At 39.1% G+C, this 26,848-nt stretch overlaps 1 pseudogene; it reads left to right on the top strand.

Moving 5' to 3' along the window:
• Positions 1–10,871: 10,871 nt before the first annotated feature.
• The window catches only part of LOC112399605 (rab GTPase-activating protein 1-like), a 58,091-nt pseudogene continuing 42,114 nt past the window's right edge, over positions 10,872–26,848 (top strand).

Below are 26,848 nucleotides of genomic sequence, written 5' to 3'. Positions count from 1 at the left end.
TCCCCCCATCCTCCTGTTTAAATGTCTCTTCGTCAGAGAGACTATCCTGTGTTAATTTAGATTCCAAGTTCTTCCCAGTCTAATTCTTCCTCATCTTAATTTTTTCTTACAGCATCCTGTTCTTTGCTTTCATCTCACTTCTCACAATAGATAATTTTGCATTTATTTGCATGTTTGTCTGTCTCTGCCACTAGGCTGTAAGAGACCTGTCAGTCTTGTTCAATAATCTATACCTTGTCTCAACAGTGTCTGGTACACAGTAAGCACTCACTAAAATGTATGTATAATTTACAGTTAAAATTATAAGTGTAGAAAGAGCAGCTATATTAAATTTTGGAAAGGATGACCTATTTTATTTAAATATTTAATTTTCCATTGTTCCTGGCTATAATAACAGATGTGACTGCTCATCAACACTAACTGATGAAGGATTGATGTTATTTCAGATCATCCATTAAAAAAAAAAGACACCCTCTTTCTAGCATATAAAATTTCTCCCCATTATCCACAAGAACTAGAACTTTATAACATACTTTTCTTTGGTTCATATATATAGAAATGTATATACATATCTATATATAGATATATATTATTTTTTTTTTCAAAAATTCTCTGGAAGTACTTAAGATCATCAACAAAAAATTCAGGTGGCTTTCTTGGAAATGTTATGAGTCAGGTCCTAGAAACCTATCTCTAAGGCAGTCAGTATAAAACAGTCGTTTCCCAATACTCTGAAGTATGGACAGTATGACATTTATTTTATCTGAACAAGTTCCCTGCCTCAGACTGCTATGAAGTATTGTTCTCGGCTGAATCTCTACTGCAGTATGTATAAAATGGAATTACAGTTCATTGTTACATTTGCTACAGTTACTGACATGACGGATTATAGGTACTCAATCAGAGTGCATTTAGCATTATGATTTAGTAAAGTGGCCAAAAGAGGACCACTTGTTCTCTTTTTATTATACAATAATATTTTTATTAGAAAAGTAATATATGTACATTGTTGAAAATAGGAAAATGCTGAAAAGTATAAGGAAGAGAATGAAATTGCTGATGATCCTACCACCAAAGAATAATCACCATTAATATTTTGGCTTATTTGATTTCAGATGTTTTTTCCATCATGAAATTACTGCTATGATTTCATGTGGTTTGCCCTAAACAATGTCATATACATATTATTTTAAAAGCATACTAAACAGATTGTTTTGTAGTTTTGTAGTTTGCTTTTCTCATTTAACATGATAATTTAAGTGTTTGTTCATAATAAAAAAACTTTTTGAAAACATTATTATGAGTGACTATTATATTCTAATGTGTGGATGTACGACAATTTACCTAATGATTCCCCCACTACTGGACGTATCTGTTGTTTCCATTTGTAACTGTTACAAATAGTGCTCTGATAAATATCTCTACATATAATTATTTGTATCTATTTCAGATTATTTTCATTTTTAGAAATGGGATTCTTGGGCTTCCCTAGCGGCTCAGTGGTTAAGAATCCGCCTGCCAATGCAGGGGACACGGGTTCGAGCACTCGTCTGGAAAGATCCCACATGCCGTGGAGCAACTAAGCCCGTGCGCCACAACTAGTGAGCCCACACGCCACAACCACTGAATCCCACGTGCCTAGAGCCTGTGCTCCGCAACAAGAGAAGCCACAATGAGAATCCCATGCACCACAACGAAGAGTAGCCCCCACTTGCTGCAACTACAGAAAGCTTGCATGCAGCAACAAAGACCCAACGCAGTCAAAAATAAATAAATTAAAATAAATAAATTGAAAAAAAAAGAAATGGGATTCTTAGTTACAGGTTGTACATCCTTTTTTTCTTTTTTAAAATATTTTTTAAAATATTTATTTATTTATTTTTAATTTTTGGCTGTGTCGGGTCTTAGTTGCGGCACGTGGGATCTTTCATTGCTCTGCCCAGGCTTCTCGCTAGCTGTGGTGAGTGGGCTCCAGAGAGCATGGGCTCTGTAATTGCAGCACGTGGGCTTAGTTGCCTGGTGGCATGTGGGATCTTAGTTCCCCGACCAGGGATCAAACCCGCATGCCCTGCACTGGAAGGCAGATCCCTAACCACTGGACCACCAGGGAGGTCCCCAGGTTATACACCTTTTAACGTCTATTGATACTTATTGCAGGAATTTGATTCTAAGAAGAAACAAATGTCCTATGAGTGCAAGGGCCATGTTTGTTCACTCACCTGTTTCCCCAGTGGTTACACTATTACCTGTCACGTTGATGATACTCAATAGAACATTTGTTCAATGGACTAACATATGGCACCAGCTACTGAAAATAAAAGAAGTTTCAGAAAATAGCACCTTTTAGCCTCCTGCATGTATTAGAGATATTTTATAGTGGTTGAAAATTTGAACTCTCAAATTAGATAAATTGTAGTTTAAATTTAGAAACTTCAGCTTACTAGCTGTGTAACCGTGGGAGTATATTTGACTTTTCTGGGCCCCAGTTTTCTCCTCTCCAAAACAGGAAGATTGACAGCATCAATCTCACTGAGATGTTGTGAGGATTAAATGAGATAATTTGTACAGAGATGCATTATGGTGCCAAGCACATAGTAATTGCTCACTAAATGTTTTCCATTACTATTTTACATAATTGAGAAATTCTGAAAATACTTTTTACCCAAAAGTAGGAACATAGGAAAAGAGATGATTCTATGTAAACGTCTCAAAAAAGTCAAGAAATACAGATGAGAAAACACAACTTTGAAAATTCTATGTTTCAAAACCTTTTAAATTCTTTGTTCGTTGTTTATATTATCCCAGGTCTTTTTCCCTCTAATGGTTGGCAGAAAAATCTTCACAGGATTAAAAGCTCCTCTCGCAGAGGAGCATAGAAAGGGCAACTGGGGAAACTGGCACCCTTCCCTACAGCCAGTCTTCCCTGGGGGGTGTTGCTGACTGAAAGAGAGGAGGCTATCTGCAGTGATGTGGACAGGAGCGAGAACACAGGCAGCAGGCATAGACTGAGAAAGGACTTTGAGACTTGAAGAGTTTCAGATCCAGACAAGCTGCTGACATCATGTGGCTGGGCTAGGGCATGGGCAGCAGTGCTGGCATTGAAACTGAGCAATCCCCAGACAGGTTTTCTTGGTAACAGATCTCTTCATGTTTCCCACCTCTTGCTTAAAGAAAAATTTCAGTCTTCTGAACCTTCCCTGAGTTTCAAAAAGTCTGGCTTAAGGGTTAATGATCAGAGGAGTGAGAACATGCAGAGACAAAGAACAGCAGTCGGGCAGGAGAATTGATAACAATTTAAACAATAAAATAGCCATATAGCAGAGTCACAGGACCTTAGTTCCTCCTTGAAGGATGTGGATAATAATGTCTGATGCACATTCCTAAGTTGTTTTTACAGAGACCTGACTCCCACCAACTGAAAACTGCTGACCACAAGTGGGTAGACCCCAGACTGGTTGGAACCAGAATGTTGATGACTGAGATTCCTGAAATGTTACCCTCTTACCTCACCATCAACCAATCAGAGAATTGTGCATGAGCTGATCACATAGCCAGAGACCCTCTCCCTCATGCTGTCTTTAAAAACCCTTCCCTGAAAGCCATCAGGGAGTTTGGGTCTCTTGAGCATTAGCTACCTGTTCTCCTTGCTTGGCACCCTGCTGTACTTTCCTTCATCACAACCTGGTGTCAGTAGATTGGCTTTGCTGTGCATTTGGCAAGTGGACTCAAGTTTGACTCATTTACAGCCTATGGACCAAGCAGGTATTGGGGCCAAGGCCAGGCACTGTCACATTAAGGACTGACTGGCAACAGGTCAGCAGTGCTAGGAAAGAACTGGCCCTGGGTAGGTGTACTGGTGTTGAGAGTAGGGACCATATCAAGTCTTAGTTTTCTGAGATATGCTATGTTCAGTCATTTAATCTGCAACAATTATTACAAGCCTATTATGTGCCAGGCACTTTTGTAAGCCCAGAGGAATAAGTAGTTAACAAACAAAAAGATAAATATTCTACCTTTTGTGGAACTGTATTCTACTGGGAGGATATAGGCAATAAATAATAATTATAATACATAAGTACACGATATTATAAGGTGATAAATGCTTTAAAAAAAAAGAGCTGGATAATGGGGATGACAAGTGTGGGTGGTAGAGGGGAAGTTTGCAGTATTGAATGGGGGTTATTATGGGTGGGCCTTGTTTAAAAAGTGATGTTGGAGCCAAGACTTAAAGGAGGTAAGGGAGCAAGCTGCATGGATACAAGGAGAGAGTATTCTAGGCAGAGGACCAGCAAATGTGAAGGCCCCAAGGTAAGTGTGTCTATATTTGAAGGAAAAGAGGGATGCCAGAGTGGTTAGAGCAGAGTGAACCAGGGAGAGAATGGTAGGAAATAAGGGCAGGGAGATTAATGGGGAACCAGTTAGTGTAGAGCCCAAGAGGCCATTGTAATTTTGGGTAGTCCTGGATCAGATTTTCTCAGTTATGTCCTATAAATATGCATATTCTATAAGAGGGGTTTCCTGGGCCCAAGTCCATGCTGCTCAAATGGAATGTAGGTACAAAGAATATACTCCTAAATTTGACATTCAGGAATTCTCCAAAGTTCTTTCTCCCTGTGATGGGTAGAGGAACTTGTGGGCAACCCTGGGGAAATAAGTAGGAGATGAAGGTGATGCCCAGATAGATCCTCCCTGAATATTTGCTTCAGATAATTTCAAATATGTTGTAAGATTCTGGCTGCTGGGTCCAGCCCTCATGCTCCCAAACCTTCCACCCCTTCAGGGGCATAACTAGGGACCTCTCAACTTTCGAGAGAATCTGACTCTACCTGCAGACCCTAATGTAGAAAGAGCTTGCTGAAGTGGGAAGGTCTAATTCCCCAAAAGGAAACCAAAGCTGTGGCAGCCTTTCCACTAAAAGGAATGATTAACAAACACTCACAATAATGAAGAGGAGGCAAGTATGATTAAGGACTATGACTATTCAAGATCTCTACGATTAAACATACCACTTCAAAATTCTTCAAAGCACACAAAATTCTCCAGCTTTGGAGTCAAAAGCTAAAGCATTTACTTATATTTTAAGATTTGGGGGACTGAAGATATTATGCTTTTAAGAGCTATTTACAGCTTTACCATTTTTTAACCTTCATCTCAGACTTCTTATTTTTAAACATGTGTGCTCTCTCTATGGAAACCTAAAGCTTCATTTATTTAAATTACAGGGATGTTGAAACATTAAAATAAATATTTAGAATTCATGTTATATATGTGCTTTCTTTTTTATATATATAAATTTATTTATTTTTGGCTGTTTTGGATCTTTGTTGCTGCATGTGGGCTTTCTCTAGTTGCGGTGAGTGGGGGTTACTCTTCGTTATGGTGTGTGGGCTTCTCACTGCGGTAGCTTCTCTTGTTGTAGAGCACAGGCTCTAGGCATGTGGGCTTCAGTAGTTGTGGCACACGGGCTTAGTTGCTCCACAGCATGTGGGATCTTCCCGGACCAGGGCTTGAACCTGTGTCCCCTGCATTGGCAGGCGGATTCTTAACCACCAGGGAAGTCTCTATGTGCTTTCAATTCATGTGAATATATATAAGATATAACTCTAAATAGCTAAAAAAAAAAATCAGAGAGCTCTGCCAAGAGGTGGGAGTCAAATGAGTAATAGCTACCTAGTTGGAATTAGGCCACTTTGAGGAGCTACTGTTTCTAGAGGCTTATCTATTGATCACCTTAAGAAACATTTCTTTGTTGGTGTGACAGGTTGCTGACTTCAGATCTTAAACCCAGCCATGGATTTACCCTTCCAGATTAAAACTTAAATCAGATCAGCTTACTCAGAAGAATGCTTGCCAGCCTCATCACACCCTTCCAACTAGCAGCTGCAGCGGGACAGGCCTGAAGCCACCCAAAGGCTTGGCTAGTAGGCCTACATGTTCAACACCAATTTTTCCTTCTGGAACATGCTCTTCTCAGTCTTCTCATCTCAGGAAATGGAACTACCACCCTTTTACCTGTTCAAACTAAAAAGCTTAGAGTAGTCTTTGACTCACCACCTCTTCCCCCACCATATATATCTAATAAATCAACTAATCCCAACAGCTCCATCTCTGAAAGATGTAGTGACTTTGTCATCTTCCTTTACTGATACACTCTTACTCCATACGTTCATTGCCTCTGGCCTCAATTATTGTGAAAGCTGCCTAAATAATCCCCATGCTCCTTTTCCCAACATAATAAAAGCTATTTATGTCAAACCCACAGCCAACATAACACTCAATGGTGAAAACCTGAAAGCCTTCCCACTAAAATCTAGAACAAGAAAAGGATGCCCACTCTCACCACTTCTATTCAACATAGTATTAGAAGTCCTAGTCACAGCAATCAGACAAGAAATGAAAGGGATCCAAGTTGGAAGGGAAGAGGTAAAACTGTCATTATATGCAGATGACATGATACTATACAAAGAAAACCCTAAAGACTCCACACAAAAACTATTAGAACTGAAAAACGAATTTAGCAAGGTAGCAGGATACAAGGTTAACATACAGAAATCTGTAGCATTTCTTTACACTAACAATGAAATATCAGAAAGGGAAAGTTTTAAAAAAAGTCCCTTTTAAATTTGCATCAAAAAAATAAAATAAAATACTTTGGAATAAACTTGACCAAGGAGGTGAAAGACTTATATGCTGAGAACTATAAAACATTGATAAAGGAAACTGAAGATGATTCAAAGAAATGGAAAGATATCCCATGCTCTTGTCTTTGAAGATGATTCAAAGAAATGGAAAGATATCCCATGCTCTTGGAATGGAAGAATTGTTAAAATGGCTATACTACCCAAAGCAATCTACAGATTTAATGCGACCCCTATCAAATTACCTATGACGTTCTCACAGAACTAGAACAAATACTCCTAAAATTTACATGGAACTGTAAGAGACCCAGAATTGCCAAAGCAATCCTGAGGAAAAAGAACAAAGCTGGAGGCATAACCATCCCAAACTTCAAATACTACAAAGCTATAGTAATAAAAACAGCATGGCATTGACCCAAAAACAGACATATAGATCAATGGAGCAGAATAGAGAGCCCAGAAATAAACCCACACACCTATGGTCAATTAACCTTTGACAAAGGAGACAAGAATATACGATGGAGAAAAGACAATCTCTTCAGCAAGTAGTGTTGGGAAAGCTGGACAGCTGCGTGTAAATCAATGAAGCTAGAACACTCCCTCACACCAGACACAAAAATAAACTCAAAATTGCTTAAGGACTTAATATAAGACATGATACCATAAAATTCCCAGGAGAGAACATAGGCAAAACATTCTCTGACATAAATTGTAGCAATGTTTTCTTAGGTCAGTCTCCCAAGGCAGTAGAAATAAAAGCAAAAATAAACAATGGGACCTAGTCTAACTTATAAACTTTTTCACAGCAAAGGAAACCATAAACAAAACAAAAAGAGAATCTATGGTCTGGGAGAAAATATTTGCAAATGATGCAACTGACAAAGGCTTAATTTCCAAAATATACAAAGCTCATATAACTCAATAACAACAACAACAAAACAACCCGATCAAAAAATGGGCAGAAGATCTAAATAGACATTTCTCCAAAGAAGACATACAAATGGCCAACAGGCACAATAAAAGATGCTCAACATCATTAATTATTAGAGAAATGCAAGTCAAAATTGTAATGAGGTACCACCTCACACTGGTCAGAATGACCATCATCAAAAAATCTACAAAAAATAAATGCTGGAGAGGGTGTGGAGAAAAGGGAACCCTCCTACACTGTTGATGGGAATGTAAATTGGTGGAGCCATTATGGAGAACAGTATGGTGGTTCCTTAAAAAACTAAAAATAGAGTTACCATAGGATCCAGCAATCCCACTCCTGGGCATATACTTAGAAAAAACTCTAATTCAAAAAGATACATGCACCCCAATGTTCATTGCAGCACTATTTACAATAGCCAAGACATGGAAGCAGCCTAAATGTCCATCAACAGATGAATGGATAAAGAAGTTGTGATATATATACACAATGGAATGCTACTCAGCCATAAAAAAGAATGAAATAATGCCATTTGCAGCAACATGGATGGACCTAGAGATTATCACACTAAGTGAAGTAAGTCAGACAAAGAAAGACAAATATCACATATCGCTTATATGGGAATCTAAAAAAAATTATACGAATGAACTTATATACAAAACAGAAATAGACTCACAGACATAGAAAACAAACTTATGGTTCCCAAAGGGAAAAGAGGGGGAGGGAAAAATTAGGAGTTGGGATTAACATATACACACTACTATATATGAAATAGATAACCAACAAGGACCAATTGTATAGCACAGGGAACTATACTCAATATTTAGTAATAATCTATAAAGGAAAAGAATCTGAAAAAATATATATATATATATATATAACAGAGTCACTGCTGTACACCTGAAACTAACACAACATTGTAAATCAACTATACTTCAATAAAAAAATAAAATTAAAAAAAAGACAAATACCATGTGATATCACTTATATTTGGAATCTGAAATATGACACAAATGAACATATATACAAAATATATAGGGAGCTATACTCAATATCCTGTAATAAACCATAATGGAAAAGAATATGAAAAAAGATTATGTATATATATGTATAACTGAATCCCTTTGCTATACACAAGAAACTAACACAACATTGTAAATCAACTATACTTCAATTAAAATAATAATAATCATCATCTCCATGCTCCCAAGCTTGCCCTCCTAATGGCAGTAAGAGTGGTTTTTAAAAACCTGTATCAGATCGTTTCATTCCTCTATGTGAAATCCTCTGCGTCTCTCATTGGACAAAAATAAAATTCAAATTCTTCTCCTTGGCCCACTAGACCTACTTGACCAGACTCTCACCTACCTTTCTGACTTCATCTTCTTTCCTCCATATTCTACACCAGCCACTCTTACCTACTTTTATTTCTTAAACCCATTCAATTTGTTCCAGCCTTTGTATTAGGTGTTTCCTTTCCCTGAAACACTCCCTTAAACCCCTTAATCCTCTTGAGGCTAGCTCCTTATCACTCAGATCTCAACTAAAATACTACCTCCTCAAAGAGTCCTTCCCTGACCCCCCAATATAAAGTAGCCCCCACAAGTCAGTCTCTATCCTATTTTAATTCTCAAATAAATACTCTTCTTATTTTTCTCTTGTAGCTATCTTCTACCCATGCCCAGAATGTGAACTATGTGAGAGCAGGAATTTTGTCTATGTAGTTTTCTCCTATATCCCAGCACCTGGAACAGTGCTTGGCAAGTAGAGGGCATTCTATAAATACTTGGTGAATGAATAAAGTTTTCTTCTGGTGGGGTTGGTTTCTGAATCTGGCATGGGTTGGTTATATTTATATCCAACCCATAACTCTGTACAGCCTATTTCTCCCTGGCCACACAGTTGATAGATCTGCATGTCCCCTTCACCACTAGCAGGGGGGAGGGGGGGGTTCACTGGAAGGGAGGAGGTGAACTCACCTAATTTGAATTGTTCAACTCAAAAGACTCAAAACTCATACTCTTATATGGATAAATTGGTAGCATTATCTTTTTACTTATTAGAATATTTTGCATTTTACTTCGGTGAGAGAGAAAGACAAATACTGTATGATACCACTTATATGTGGAATCTAAAAAATACAACAAACTAGTTAATATAACAAAAAAGAAGCAGACCACAGATACAGAGAACAAATTAGTGGTTACCAGTGGGGAGAGGGAAGGGGGAAGGGCAATATGGGGTAGGAGATGAAGAGGCACAAACTATTAGGCATAAAATAAGCTACAAGGATATATTGTATAACACAATATTTTATAATTTTACAATAATTATAAATGGAGCATAACCTTTAAAAATTTTGAATCACTATATTGTACACCTGTAACTTATATAATATTATATATCAACTATACTTCAATTAAAAATTTTTAAAAGAATATTTTGCATTTATATATAGATGTTCTTGTAAGAACTAAGACTACTATCCATCTCTTTAGTTCTCTGCTATCTCTGTACAACAGAAAGGGAAGAAGTATTACTCTCAGTTTCCCCTGAAAAGCTTAGAGGATAATACTAAAATTATTTTAGAAGCTTTAAAAATAGGTGGTCAATGCTATTTTAAATATGGAAAATTAAAAACAAGAGTCATATAATCTAGCAACTTAACTAGAGGACACATAACTTTGGGCTTCAAATCATGAGAAAAGTTAACAGAGAAAGTGATAGTCTAGAAAGTAGGATATAAAGTGGAAGCTAATTTTACAATTTAGGAAATGCCCTCTATGAGTATTTTGCTTTGGTGTTTAAATAACTCCCTGATTTCTTCAGCTTATTAGTTATTTTTTCTGATTATAAAAGTAGTGCATCCTCATTAAATAGTTGGAAAATACTGGTGCAGTGATAATTTGGCTGGGTGAGATCTGAGAGTGAGTTAAACTGCGTGGAGATAAACGTGGTATGAGACAACAGTGCCCCCTAGAGGTCTGTGGTGTGCTGCCAGGGAATGCCCTGCAGCTCCTTTCTGGTTTTGGTGGCTTGTGGGTGCTGAAGCATGTCTGGTGATTTCAACCGTGGTAAGGAGTTCCGTGGGAGGGAACTTTGCTCGTGATCCAGTGGGCTTCATTCATGGACAGGCATGCCTGATAGTGTTAGGTTCTCCCAGAGGCTGGAATGGAGGGCAAGTCATTGACCCTTGAGAGAAAACACTGTGAGTGAGGGGCTAGGGTTTGTAGTGTCAGCAAGACAGCTGTCAGAGGGAGCAGTGTTAGGTTGTTCCCCTGCCACCCCTGCCTCACTTCACCATGCCTGTGAATGATAGAAGGAAAGCTGTCACTAGGAGCCACCAGAGAAGCAGCGGGAGCTCTCCTGGTAACCGAGGTGAAAGAACAACAAAGGTCAGCGGTTCTGAGGAAGCTTCCAGAAGCACAGCCTTCAAGTTGGGGGTAGCACAGCATAACGGGCAACAGAGGGGCAGGAAGTAGAACCCTCAGACATAACAGTAGAGGAGCTTCAGAGATACAGGAAGCAGTCTTGACTTCATGGCTCTGCTCCTATAAGAAAAAACTAGGGAGGGAGTTCTCTGGACAAGACTAGGTATTTATAGTTAATAGAGGAAGTGGGACCTCTGAGCACTAGAATTTATGTAATTACTGTAAATCTGATACATTTTTACTCACTGGCGATGTCAGGAGCCATCGAGTTTCCACAGAAAAGAAGAAAACAAAAGCCTACATATACTCCAATCACAGCAAGAAAATCACTTTTTATCACTTCGATACATTTCTTTCCAGTCTTATTCTTATGCATATTTTATAGTGTGTATACAATTTCATTTTCTACTTTCTCATTTATAATATCAGCACTTCTCTGGATTATTAAAAATGCTTTTAACTCTGGAAAACAGATTGACAGTTTCTCATGAAGTTAGTCCTTACCACATGAGCCAGTAATCCCACTCCTAAGTATTTACCCTAGAGAAATAATAACTTACGTCCACACAGCTATACATGAATGTGTATAGTTGCTGTATTCATCACCAAACACTGGAAACAACCCAAATGTCCTTCAACGGGTAAATAAATAAACTGTGCCACATCAATGCATTTGGAATAATACTCAGCAGTAAAACAGAAAAGAACTATTGATATGCACAGCAACGCTGATGAACCTCAAAGTCATGCTGAGTGAAAGAAGCCAGTCCCCAAACACTGAAGTGCATATGGATGATTCCATCTGCATGACATTCCTGAAAAGACAAAACTATAAATACAGAAAACAGCCTTGGTTGTCAGGAACTGGGGCAGGGAAGGGTGTGATGACAAAGGAATAGCGCAGGGAGTTTTTTGCAGTGATAGAAGTGTTTCTTATCTTGATTTTGGTGGTGGTTATACAAATCTATATAGACACGAATATTCATTGAATTGGTCACACAAAAAGTCAATTTCATTGTATCTTAATTTTAAAAATGAAATAGTTTGAAATGTCTTTAAAACATAACTTAAAATAACTTTTTAATAAACATTCCAGCAAGAGGCTTGTGTCATAATTTATTCACCTCTTCCCCTGCTGTAGAACTGTTGGATTGTTCCTATCTCTGTATAAATAAAGCCGTATTGAAAACTTTAAGCCATACATCTTTGTTCACAGTTAGGATAGAGTCCCAGAAGTAGAATTACTGAGACAATGGGTATGATATTTTTAGAACTCTTAGTGTATACTCCCTGGTTGCTTTCTATTCAGAGTTAAATCAGTTGACTCACCTACTGGCAGTGTCTGAGAATAAGTGGTTTGGACATTCTTAAGTATGTGAAATTAGAAGGCTAATTCAGGGTTGTTTGGAAAATCACTGCAGGGAAGAAAGAGAATTAAGAGAAGCAGAGGTGGGTGAGTGTCTAGACCAGGAGAGAAACTAGACTTTCAGACCTGAGGATTACCTGATTTAAATTTTGTGGGTTTTTTTCTAATTCTTTGTCCCACTAGCTTTCAGGATTGGTTTTTATTTTCTTATTTCTTCTTCCCCCCTCTCTTCTAGCCTTAATGCAAGAGCAAAGTTAGGCTACCAAATTTAGCAAGGCCATTTTACATAATTGACTAGTCTTTTTTAAACACTAACCATGTGAAATGCACTGTGTTAGCCATTGTGAGGGGTGGCAAAGAGCAATAAAAATGGTTCTGCCATCATGGAGCTTACAGTGCAACAGGAAGAGGTGAATATAATATCACTTCCCTAACCAATACCACCCTTTTCCCTCCTACGTTGCTAATGATAACTATGAAAACGATAACACCAACAGATACTGTTTAGCTGTTTGAAGAAAGAGCTATCACTCCGAGGCAGGTTCATCAGTTTCGCAAAAGATGTGAAATTAAGCCATGCCTTGCAAGATGGGTGCACCCAATTATATGGATTCTGGGTAGGGAAATGACATGTGCAGAGGTGAGAGTATGGAGTATGTTTCCCCTTGATGTCCTTGTAAGAAAATAAACAGCATTTGAGAAACCTCCTCTCCTGAGGTGAATAGAAGCTGACTCAACAGCCCATTTCTATGCATCAGCTTGCTGGGGAAAATGAAAAGTCCTATTCCCCAAAGCAGTGTTCCTCTCACACAGATAGAGATATCATGTATAATAAATTGGGAAAACTTGTGAAATGAAACATCTGTTCTGCATGCTTAAGCACCGAGGCACTCTCAAGATACAAATTTCCATTCCATATTCTAGGTGCTGTGGTGATGAGCTGAGAATGAATTTGGAAGGTTCATCTCTTTCCAATAAAAAACTTCATCATCTTTCTCCAACTTTTATAATAATTATTGTGGAACATTTTAGATAGGAAATTGAAAGAGACAGGAGGAAAAGAATGAGGACAGAAGTGAGGAAGAATTGATGAAAGAGTCAATAAAGGTAAAAATCATTGAGAAATGAATTTTAATGATGAAGTCAACAATGCCTTCAGCTAATTTAACCAAATCAACAAAGCCATTATACTCTATATATGGTGTTTATTTTGCTCCAAACCTGTGTAGACTGAAAGATACATTATGAAAAGCAAAAACCTCCTATATTTAGGATCTGAACAGTTGCATAGATGTTTGAGAAAATAAAACATGGATGTTCTTTTATTGTATGCATGCTTTTAGAACAAAATGCTTTTTTTCCCCCTATAATAAACATTTTATTCTTTCTAGATGCCCTCAATTTCCCCTACCAGGTAGTAGCTGTGTATCACTTTCTAATGTACTGTTAATTTTTAATCTAGACCAGTCTCCAAGTTTACTCTTGACCTTGTAATATATAATACCAACCCATGGGTTCTACCAGGTGAACAGGTATGATATTTTTTGAGGCCAATTTTGGCATAGATTATCTTTTTTCTTACCATGATGCTGCATATTATTGGTACTAATACTACATCTTATAGATTTTGAAGCCTCTTTCCAAATATTACCTCATTGAACTTGACCAGAACTTGGAGATAGGCTATGCAAATAGTTTTACCCATCATTCTATAAAGAGGGAAATTGAGGATCTGAGATTGACTTTCCCAAGGTCACACAGGGAACTAGGATAAGACACTAGGTCTCCTAAATCCCATTATTCTGCTTTTCTATTGTATTACATACTACATGCTTGAATATAACCAGGAAGGTCTTTTTCTTAGGAAACTCAGGAGAAATGTTTCCTAGTCCCAAACCCCTTTGCTCTTGTCTAATTTCTCCTTAAGCCCATATCCTCTTCCATTTCCCCTTCTTGGCAGACGTGTGGTATTTGCAGTGTGGAGAAGGCTGGTGACCTCAGCCCAAAGGACAAAAAATTCATAGGCACTTCTAATGGTGGCCCAGAGCACTGCACTGAATTATCTGAGGACACCAGCAACTAAGTGAGTAGAGGCACCTAGATAGGAACCATGATATGGGTAGTGACCTTGTAGAGCCCCACATGGCAATGTAAAACAGTGAGAATCATGGCCTAGGCCCAAGGTGAACTGGTCTAACTATGAGGGCAGTGCTCGGAGGGGAGTTTTGACTAGCAGCGGACCAGGGTGGGCCACATCAGCAAGGTCGGCCCCATTACAAAGTGGCCATTAGGACAATGGTCAAGAGGGATAGTGATGCCTGTATCCTAGTGTGAAGGAATGGGATAGCATGCATGTTGCTTTCTGTGGTGGTATCCATCATTGCGCATGAGGGCACAATCATTTCTCCTAACTCTGGGATGCTGGGTCTCCTCCTTGACCCTTCTTAGGTAAGAGAGGAGGCATGTGAAGGATAGGAGGGAGCAGAAAGGAAAACAAATGGGCAGAGATTATACAAATGGCATATTCAATGAGAGACTGCAATACATCCTTCCCCTACTTTCTCTGACATAATTTTAAAATTATCACCATTATCAAAGATCATTTTCCCCCTTGGGGATATTGAGGGAGAAGTAAAGCCAACACCCCAGTGCCTGAGTCTATACTTATGGAAGCCCCTTTGGAGACACTGGATGTGTATTTGGAGGGGGCTGTGGTCTTATGTTAGGTTGTTGGGTGCTAAAGAGGCATTGAACTTTGGTTCAAATTGTTAAAGCGACTTGATGCTGCTCCCCAAGTCAATAAGGCCTGGATGAGGTTTCTCAGCCTTTGATGTGCCAAATAATCCCCTTAAGATTCTGATTCAGTGGGTTTGGTGTGGAGCCTAAAGTCTGATTATCTAATAAGCTCCAACTGATGCCTATGATGCTAAGCCCATAGACTACTCAAAGTAGCAGGGAGTTACGGGACATTCAGATTGCACTGTATATGTGATTTTACACTCTGATTTTTTCTTCTTAATCTCTAAAAAATTTTTTTTTTTTTGCAGGACGTGGGCCTTTCACTGTTGTGGCCTCTCCCGTTGCAGAGCACAGGCTCCGGACGCGCAGACTCAGTGGCCATGGCTCACGGGCCTAGCCGCTCCACGGCATGTGGGAACTTCCCGGACCGGGACACGAACCCGTGTCCCCTGCATCGGCAGGCGGACTCTCAACCACTGTGCCACCAGGGAAGCTCTCTAAAAACTCTTTTACTTAATATTTTACATGAGCATATTCCCTAAGATGTTATTTATTCTTTAGATTCATGGTTTGTGATACTTCTGTAATATTTGGCTACTTGAATATGTAGTGATTTATTTGACTATTCACCCTCCATTTGAAATCTAAAATGCTTTCTATTTTTAGCTATCATAAATTATGTTGCCATGAGCATCCCTGTTTATAAGTCTTTGCTTCTCTGCACCAAAACCTGCAACCATGACAGAGCATTCCATTAGGTCTCAAGAACTTGAGAGAAAGAAGTAGTTAAAAAACAAAAAATGTAAAAACACATATTGATTGAGCCTATATTGTCTACATCCAAGGCACCTGGTGATAGGAATTATGAAATATTCAGAGAACTGTAGAAAGTTTTCCTTTTTTCCTTTGCTATGATGTGTACTTGCAAACTATGCCATAAAGTACAAAGCTTAAAAGTGGCTAGAATTTCCCCAAAGTATCATAATTAGGGATCATGCTCTAAGATTCATAATGTACTTTATTAAGGGGAAAATACAATATGTACAATGATATTGAACAAAGTTATAGGCTATGTCCTATGCAGTGGGAATAAAAGACACCATATATGTTACATTTTAAAAACCTACCATACCATAACTTTGCACAAAAACTAAAAAAGAAAAATTATATTAAATGACAAATGTTTATTAAGTTAGTAAAAATGCTCTGTGGTTTGCTGCTGTGTCTCTGGGTCCTGGCTCTCATTTAGGTGACAGTAATCAAAATAGTATGGAACTGGTATAAAAACAGACATACAGACCAATGCAACAGTTCAGAGAACACAGAATAAATCCACATATCTATAGTCAATTGATCTTTGGCAAGAGTGTCAGGAATACATGATGAGGAAAGGACAGTCTCTTCAATAAATACTGTTGGGAAAATTGGATATCCACATACAGAAGAATGAAATTGGATCCTTATCTCACACCACATACAAAAACAACTCAAAATGGATTAAAGACTTAAATGTAAAACCTGAATCCACAAAATCCTGAGAAGAAAACATAGGGAAAACATCTTGACATTGGTCTGGGCAATGATTATTTTGACTATGACACCAAAAGCAAAGGCAACAAAAGCAAAAATAGACAAGTGGGATTGCATCAAACTAAAAGGCTTCTGCACAGCAAAGGAAACAGTTAACAGAGTAAAAAGGCAACCTATGGAATGGGAGAAGATATTTGCAAATAATATATCTGATAAAGAGTTAATATCCAATATATTTTAAGGAACTCATACAAAGCAATAGCAAAAAGTCAAATAACCCAGTTAAAAAACAGACAAAAGACCTGAAGAGACATTGTTTTCAAAGGAAACATACAAATAGCCAACAGGTATACGAAAAGGTGCTCAACATCACTAATCATCAGGGAAATGTAAATCAAAACTACAATGAATTGTCACCTCACACCTGTTAGAATTTCTACTAGCTAAAAGACTAAAGATAAATGTTGAGGATATGGAGCAAAGGGAACACTTGTACACTGTTTGTGGGAATGAATGTAAATGGATATAGCCACTATGGAAAACAGTAAGGAGGTTCTTCAAAAAAATAAAAATAGAACTACCATATGATCCAGCAATCCCACTTTTGGGTATATATCCAAAGGAAGTGAAATTTTTATCTCAAAGAGATATATACATCTCCATATTCACTGCAGCATTATTTACAATAGTCAAGAAATGGAAACCAACTAAATGTTCATCAACAGATGAATGGATGAAGAAAATGTGATATGTATATACATGGAATATCATTCAGCCTTTAAAAAGAAGGAAATCCTGCCACTTGTGACAACATGAATAAAGGTGAAAGACATCATGCCAAGGAAACTAAGCCAGACACAGAAAGATAAATATTGCGTGATCTCACTTATATGTGCAACCTAAAATAGTCAAAGTCATAGAAGCAGAGAGTAAAATAATGGTTGCCAGGACCTGGTAGGGAGGGGAACATAGGAAGATGTTGGTTAAGGGGCACAAAATTTCAGTTATACAATATGAATAAGTTCTGGAGTTCTAATGTACAGCAATGTGGCTATAGTTAACAATACTGTACTGTATACTTAAAATTTGCTAAGAGAGTAGATCTTAAGTGTTCTTACTACAAAAAAAAGAAAGAAAATGGTAACTATGTGACTCAGACATGTTTATTAGCTTGATGGTGGTGATGATTTCATATCGTATATGTGTATCAAACATCCAGTTGTGCACCTTAAGAAAAAGAAGTCTTAAACATATTAGACATTCTTGGGCTTCCCTGGTGGCGCAGTAGTTGAGAGTCCGCCTGCCAATGCAGGGGACATGGGTTTGCACCCCGGTCTGGGAAGATCCCACATGCCGCGGAGCGGCTGGGCCCGTGAGCCATGGCTGCTGAGCCTGCACGTCCAGATCCTGTGCTCTGCAACGGGAGAGGCCACAACAGTGAGAGGCCCGCGTACCGCAAAAAAAAAAAAAAAATTAGACATCCTTTTTAACTGAATAAAAATGAAAACACAATATATCAGAATTTGTGGAATACAGACAAATCACTTCTTAGATGAATTTTTTTAGTTTTAAATACTTATATGTTAAAAATGGACGAAGAATTTGATTAATATTTGGCAGAAAAACAAAAACTAAAGGGTCAATAAATCAACAAATTATTATCAATTGTACCTATAATCATGGAAATGCAAATCAATATATATGTTGTATGTCACTTATTCCAGATGAGAAAAAATATAGACAATACTAAGTGTTGGTCAGAATGTTGGAATTTGGTGGCTGTGTTATTTGCACAATGGTTTTGGAGCAGAGTTTCATAAAATTGCTAAAGTTGAAAATCTACTGTAGATATATGACCTATACAGGCACTTTCACAAGCGTAAAAGGAAGCCAGAATGTTTATTTCAGCGCTGTAACTGTGAAAAATGAAAAACCATTTGGGACTTCCTTGGTGGTGCAGTGGTTAAGACTCCAAGCTCCCAATGCAGGGAGCCAGGGTTCGATCCCTGGTCAGGGAACTAGATCCCACATGCATGCTGCAACTAAGAATTCACATGCCACAACTAAGGAGGCTGTGAGCCACAACTAAGGAGCCCACCTGCTGCAACTAAGACCCAGTGCAACCAAATAAATAGGTAAATAAATGTTAAAAAAAATCCTATATATAAAAAAAAAGAAAAACCATTTGAATTTTTGGATTAATGATTAATTTAAAATACAGAAGAAATTATATAATATATGGTATACTCACATAATAGAATATGATACTATAGTGGAATAATTATATTAGATTTACATCTGTCAGCATGGATATTCTCCACACAGAATGTTAAACGAGCATACAAATTAGAAATTATAGAGAAATAATGCAGATATAATGTTTGGAAGCACCAAGCAATAGGAAAAGATACAATGAAGATATAAAAACAGTTGGGAGGTTTCAGAACAACCTCACCTCTGTGAAGGGAAGTAGATGAATAAACTCTAGAAAGAATATAAAGGGGATCTCAACTATTTCTAATTTGCTTTTCATTGTAGTCTTTATCTTAAGGCATAGGACAAAATGTCAGCTATATGGGGATTCTTTATATGCTTGCTTATTTGTGTGAAATATGTCATAATAAAATGAATGGATAGGACTTCCCCGGTAGCACAGTAGATAAGAATCTGCCTGCCAACGCAGGGAACATGGGTTCAATCCCTGGTCCGGGAAGATCCCACATGCCACGGAGCAACTAAGCCCATGTACCACAACTACTAAGCCTGCACTCTAGAGCTCACGAGACACAACTACTGAGCCTGCGTGCTTCAACTACCGAAGCCCACACGCCTAGAGTTTGTGCCCCGCAACAAGAGACGCCACCGCGATTAGAAGCCCACGCACCGCAATGAAGAGCAGCTCCTGCTCACCACAACCAGAGAAAGCCTGCGTGCAGCAACGAAGACCCAATGCAGCCAAAAATAAATAAAATTTTTAAAAAGTAAAAATAAAATTAATGGATAAAAACTAAAACAAAATAAAACAAAAACTTTAATGGGCATATGAATCACCTGGGAATCTTGTTAAAAATGCAGATCTGATTCAGAGGTGGGGTCTAGGATTCTGCATTTCTAACAAGCTCCCACATAACAAGGATGCTGTTGGTGCACAGGGCACTTTGAGTAGAAAGATTCTAAAGTGTTAGTTTTCAGTCTTGACTTCCCACTAAGGAAATCTGTTTTTAGTGAAAAAAATGTTACTCTTAGTTTGTTGAAACTGGTTCTCTTTCATTTCCTGTGTTGAATCCTGGAATGGAAAGGAATTTCCAGGTGATTCTGTAATAACATGTAGTCAAAGTTGAGAACCACTGGTCTAGTGAGACAAGTGATGAATTCAAAGAATCTACAGATGGGAACTGCCTGCAAATGTCATTCAACAACGAGAAAATAAAAAGTGTGATTTTTAAATATTTAAAAAGCAGAACTGTTAATCAGACCATATTTGGTTTATCACCAAATAATAATATACTGTTTAAGGAGTTTACAGAAGAGCTCAACAGGTGGGATACTTAAGGAATGCAGGACATGAATGGACATGGGACAAAACTCAGCACTCCTAAAGTCCCAGGTGTGGTATGAGCATAGGTGACAAGAGGAGTGAGTAGCTGAGCTGAGGCTAGCTCTTCTACTCCTCTGAACCTTCTTGTTTATACCACTGGCCAGGTGATGGTGCTTTGCAACTCAAAGCATCAACATATTTGCAGATTTTTATAATTGTACCATTTTCCTACCTACTATAATCTCCTGGCTGTGTTTTAATCCTGATTTATTGAATTGTATTACTAGGAGCTCTATAATTCACAAGTTAAAAGCTTAAAGCTCTCAGCCTTTCACCATTTAAAATGGTTAAAGGTAGTTTTAGGTATGTTGAGGAGTGTGTGGATGACAAGACGTTTCTGTCTGGAATACCTTCCCTCCCTGCTCCTGCTGCATTCCCTCACTTCCCTCCATCCAATCTTAGGACTTCTCAGTCTAGTCTTTGGCAAAGGATCATGGTATTTTAGAGTGAACTCAGATTCTCTTTGGGGAAGTTAGTACTTCTAACACTGTGCAGTGGTTTTAAAACTATGTCCACAGGTTCTTTGATACTCCTTCCTTGAAGAGATAGGGCTTAATTCCCCTTTCCTTAGTGTGGGCTGGACTTAGTGGCACATTTCTAACAGATGTGGCAGAAGTGATAGATGTCACTCCTGAGATTAGATTATTTAAAGACTGTGGCTTCTGTCTTGGGGGTCCATGCTCACTCTTTTGCTTTCTCTTAAATTGCTCATTGGGGAAACCAGCTGCCATGGTGTGAGACACCCTGTGGAGAGGCCCATGTTGTGAGGAACTGAGGACTGCCAACAGCCATAGGAATGAGCTTGGAAGAGAATTCTTGCCCGGAATTGAGCCCTGGCTGTTACCCTGATTTCAGCCTTGTAAGAGACTGAGGCAGGATCACCCTGTTGAGGCACTCCTGGACTTCTGATCACAGAAATTGTGAGATGATGTTTCTTTTCTTAAATTGTTAAGTTTGGGGTTAATTTGTGATTTGGCAATGGATAACTAACACAACTTTCCTGGAATAAAATATTTTTTAAGCAAAGAACCTGTGGCTCCAAGTTCACTGAAAATGGTTCTGTACTGAATATTAGAATGGAAAAGAATGTTCAGTGTCAGGGTGAATCCATGGATCAGTAGGCCCGACAGAGATGAAATTTGTGTGTGTGTTTTTAAAAATAAAAATTTTTGAAACAAACAACCAGGTTCTTTGTTATTAAAATCATTTCATAATCCTAAGCACCACCCTCTCTCACACACACACACACACACACACACACACACACACACACACACACTCTCCCAAGAGAGTAGAGAGTAGAATCTCGGAAGATAAGAGGAAGACTGGTTGAATAACTGAGGCCTGTGAGAGCTTCCCTATAAGTGAGAAGTACCATAAATTAGAGCTGTTTGGTTTTAAATGAGAGAAACCCAATTCAAGTTAACAATCAAAAAATGCTATTTATTGGTTCATATACATGGGAAGTCCCAAAGTAGAATAAGCTTCAGGACTGTTGTTTACACAGGCCTAAATGATGATGTCACCAGATCTGTCTTCCTCATTATCTCTAGCTCTGCCTGTATATTTCATGTTTTATTTTTTCCTGTGGCAAATGACTTTCTTCGGCCACCAGTAGCCCAACTTTTCATCCTGAGCTTACCTACTTTAGGAGGAAGAGTGCATCTCTCCTGACATCCATTAGTCTAACCCGGGAAACACACTGATTGACAGGCTTGGGTCATAATCCTTTGCAGGAAGTGGCCAGAGGGTGGGGTATTGGTGAATATGCTGTGATTGACAGGCTTGCCTGGACAACATGGAGAGAGAGAGTGATTACTCAAGGGACCCAAGAGGAGGAGGGAGAGAGGGCTGGGTAAACAAAAATATAACCACCACAATGCCCTACAACCTGGAAGCTTGACAGGAATAAGCCATTCCAGACACATGGTTGTTGCTCTTAACATGTTTCACCAAGATGTGACAGGAAGATTCAGCCAGAAATGGGATTTTCTTCTAGAAACTTCCAGAAATGGAAGGTTAAATAACTGGGGAGTCCCCGGAGGCCCTGGCTGACCCTCAGGTCTATTCTATTTAGAGCTGTTCTACTTCTAAGTGTGAGAAGTTAACTATCTGACACTCAGCTGGAAAGAAGAATTAGGTCAATTTGACCTTATATTTCTAAGAAAGCTCATTTAGAGTTTCAAAACACAGGGAGGTTAAAGATGCAGGAATGTGTGGAGGTGGTAGACATCTACTGGTTTTGTTTCTAAAGCAGGTTTGAGTTGGGATACTGGCTTTTGCAACCTAAAGATCCTAATAAAGTTGGTTTTAAAAAGATACAGAGGGGGGACCTTCAAGAAGGCAGAGGAGTAGGATGTGGAGATCATCTTCCTCCCCACAAATACATCAAAAATACACCTACATGTGGAACAGCTCCTACAGAACACCTACTGAATGCTGGCAGAAGACCTCAGACTTCCCAAAAGGCAAGAAACTCACCACGTACCTGGGTAGGGCAAAAGAAAAAAGAAAAAACAGAGGCAAAAGAATAGGGATGGGACCTGCCCCACTGGGAGGGAGCTGTGGAGGAGGAAAACTGTCCACACATTAGGAAGCCCCTTCACTGGCAGAGACAGGGGGTGGCGGGGGGAAGCTTCAGAGCCACGGAGGAGAGCGCAGCCACAGGGGTGCAGAGGGCAAAGTGGAGATATTCCCTCACAGAGGACCGGTGTCGACCAGCACTCACCAGCCTGAGAGGCTTGTCTGCTCACCTGCTGGGGTTGGGGGGGTGCTGGGAGCTGAGGCTCCAGCTTCGGAGGTCGAATCCCAGGGAGAGGACTGGGGTTGGCTGCGTGAACACAGCCTGAAGGGGGCTAGTGTGCCACAGCTAGCCGGGAGGGAGTCCAGGAAAAACTCTGGACCTGCGTAAGAGGCAAGAGACCATTGTTTCGGGGTGTGTGAGGAGAGGGGATTCAGAGCACCACCTAAACGAGCTCCAGAGATCAGCACAAGCTGCGGCTAACAGCGCGGACACCAGAGACAGGCATGAAATGCTAAGGCTGCTGCTGCAGCCACCAGGAAGCCTGTGTGCAAGCACAGGTCACTATCCACACCTCCGCTCCTGGGACCCTGAGCAGCCTGCCATTGTCAGGGTCCGGTAATCCAGGGACAACTTCCCCAGAAGAACACACGATGCACCTCAGGCTGTTGCAACGTCACTCTGGCCTCTGCCATCGCAGGCTCATCTCGTATTCCATACCCCCCCACCCCCCGGCCTGAGTGATCCAGAGCCATCTAATCAGCTAATACTAACCCCATCCTGTCTGGGTGGGGAAGAGACACCCTCAGGCGACCTACACTCAGAGGCAGGGCCAAATCCAAAGCTGAACCCCAGGAGCTGTGCAAACAAAGAAGAGAAAGGGAAATTTCTCCCAGCAGCCTCAGGAACAGTGGATTAAATCTCTGCAATCAACTTGATGTACCCTGCATCTGTGGCATACCTGAATAGACAACGAATCATCCCAAGATTGAGGTGGATTTTGAGAGCAACTGTAGACTTAGGGTTTGTTTCTGCATCGAATTTGTTTCTGGTTTTACGTTTATCTTAGTTTAGTATTTAGAGTTTATTGTCAATGGTAGATTTGTTTATTGATTTGGTTGCTGTCTTCCTTTTTTTAATATATATATATAGTTTTTTCCTTTTTCTCTTTTCATGAGTGTGTATGTGTATGCTTCTTTGTGTGATTTTTGTCTTTATAGCTTTGCTTTTACCATTTGTCCTAGGGTTCGGTCTGTTTTTTTTCTTCGTTTGTTTTGTTTTTTTGTATAGTGTTTAGTGCTTGTTATCATTCGTGGATTTGTTTCTTCGTTTGGTTGTTCTTTCTTTCTTTTATTACTTCTAAATTTTTTTATTTTTAATAATATATATTTTTATTTTAATAATTTTCTTTTCTTTCCTTCTTTCTTACTTTTTTGTTCTCCCTTTTCTTCTGAGCCGTGTGGCTGACAGGTCTTGGTGCTCGGGCCGGGTGCCAGGCTTGAGCCTCTGAGGTGAGAAGCCGAGTTCAGGATATTGGTCCACCAGAGACCTCCAGGCCCCACATAATATCAAACGGTGAAAGCTCTCCCAGAGATCTCCATCTCAACTCTAAGACTCACCTCCACTCAACGACCAGCAAGCTACACTGCTGGACACCCTATGCCAAACAACTAGCAAGACAGGAACACAACCTTATCCATTAGCAGAGAGGTTGCTTAAAATCATACTAACTTCACAGATACCCCCAAAACACACCACCGGATGTGGTCCTGCCAATCAGAAAGACAAGATCCAGCCTCATCCACCAGAACACAGGCACCAGTTCCCTCTAACAGGAAGCCTACACAACCCACTGAACCAACCTTACCCACTGGGGGCAAACACCAAAAATAATGGGAATTACAAACCTGCAGCCTGTGAAAAGGAGACCCCAAACACAGTAAGTTAAGCAAAATGAGAAGACAGATACACAACAGATGAAGGAGCAAGGTAAAAACCCACCAGACAAAACAAATGAAGAGGTAAAAAAAAAAAAAAAAAAATTCTCTAGAAGGAATCAATAGCAGAAAAAGTGAGGCAGAAGAACAGATAAGTGACCTGGAAGATAAAATAGTGGGAATAACTACTGCAGAGCCGAATAAAGAAAACAGAATGAAAAGAATTGAGGATAGTCTCAAAGACCTCTGGGACAATATTAGACACACCAACATTCGAATTCTAGGGGTCCCAGAAGAAGAGAAAAAAGAAGGGACTGAGAAAATGTTTGAGGAGGCTATAATTGAAAAATTCCCTAATATGGGAAAGGAAATAGTCATTCAAGTCCAGGAAGCACAGAGAGTCCCATACAGGATATTTTATGATAAAAACCCTCAAGAAAGTAGGCATACAGGGAACTTACCTCAACATAATAAAGGCCATATATGACAAACCCACAGCCAACATCGTTCTCAACAGTGAAAAACTGAAAACATTTCCACTAAGATGAGGAACAAGACAAGGTTGCCCACTGTCACCACTATTATTCAATATAGTTTTAGAAGTTTTAGCCACAGCAGTCAGAGAAGAAAAAGAAATAAAAGGAATACAAATTGGAAAAGAAGAAGTAAAACTGACACTGTTTGCAGATGACATGATACTATACATAGAGAATGCTACCAGAAAGATGCTACCAGAAAACTACTACAGCTAATCAATGAATTTGGTAAAGTAGCAGGATACAAAATTAATGCACAGAAATCTCTTGCATTCCTATACACTAACAACAAAAGAACAGAAAGAGAAATTAAGGAAACAATCACATTCACCATTGCAACAAAAAGAACTGAATACCTAGGAATAAACCTACCTAAGGAGGTAAAAGACCTTACTCAGAAAACTATAAGACACTGATGAAAGAAATCAAGGATGACACAAACAGATGGAGAGATATACCACGTCCTTGAATTGGAAGAATCAATATGTGAAAATGACTATACTACCCAAAGCAATCTACAGATTCAATGCAATCCCTATCAAGCTATCAATGGCATTTTTTACAGAACTAGAACAAAAAATCTTAAATTTGTATGGAGACACAAAGGACTCCAAAAAGCCAAAGCAATCTTGAGGGAAAAAAACAGAGCTGGAGGAATCAGGCTCCCTGACTTCAGACTATACTACAAAGCTACAGTAATCAACACAATATGGTACTGGTGCAGAAACAGAAATATAAATCAATGGAATGGGATAGAAAGCCAAGAGATAAACCCACACACATATGGTAACCTTATCTTTGATAAAGGATACAAGGATATACCACGGAGAAAGGACAGCCTCTTTAATACTGGGAATACGTGGTGCTGGGAAAACTGGACAGCTTCAGGTGAAAGAATGAAATTAGAACACTCCTTACACCATACACAAGAATAAATTCAAAATGGATTAAAGACCTAAATTTAAGACTGGACACTATAAACTCTTAGAGAAAAACATAGGCAGAACACTCTTTGACATAAAGCACAGCAAGATCTTTTTTGCCCCACCTCCTAAAGTAACGGAAATAAAAACAAAATTAAACAAATGGGACCTAATGAAACTTAAAAGCTTTTGCACAGCAAAGGAAACTATAAACAAGATGAAAAGACAACCCTCAGAATGGGAGAAAATATTTGCAAATGAATCAACGGACATAGGATTAATCTCCAAAATATATAAATAGCTCATGTAGCTCAATACTAACAAATCAACAACCCAATCAAAAAATGGGTGGAAGACCTAAATAGACATTTCTCCAAAAAAGATACACAGATTGCCAACAAACACATGAAAGGATTCTCAACATCACTACTTATTAGAGAACTGCAAATCAAAACTACAATGAGGTATTACCTCACACCAGTCAGAATGGGCAACATTAGAAAATCTACAAACAACAAATGCTGGAGAGGGTGTGGAGAAAAGGGAACCCTCTTGCACTGTTGGTGGGAATGTAAATTGATACAGCCACTATGGAGAGCAGTATGGAGGTTCTTTAAAAAACTAAAGATAGAACTACCATACGACCCAGCAATCCCACTACTGGGCATATACCCTGAGAAAACCATAATTCAAAGAGT

This window comes from Neophocaena asiaeorientalis, unplaced genomic scaffold, assembly GCF_003031525.2.
Source record: "Neophocaena asiaeorientalis asiaeorientalis breed wild unplaced genomic scaffold, Neophocaena_asiaeorientalis_V1.1 scaffold131, whole genome shotgun sequence".
Taxonomy (NCBI): Eukaryota; Metazoa; Chordata; class Mammalia; order Artiodactyla; family Phocoenidae; genus Neophocaena; species Neophocaena asiaeorientalis.
This window is presented reverse-complemented; position numbering and strand designations above follow the sequence as displayed.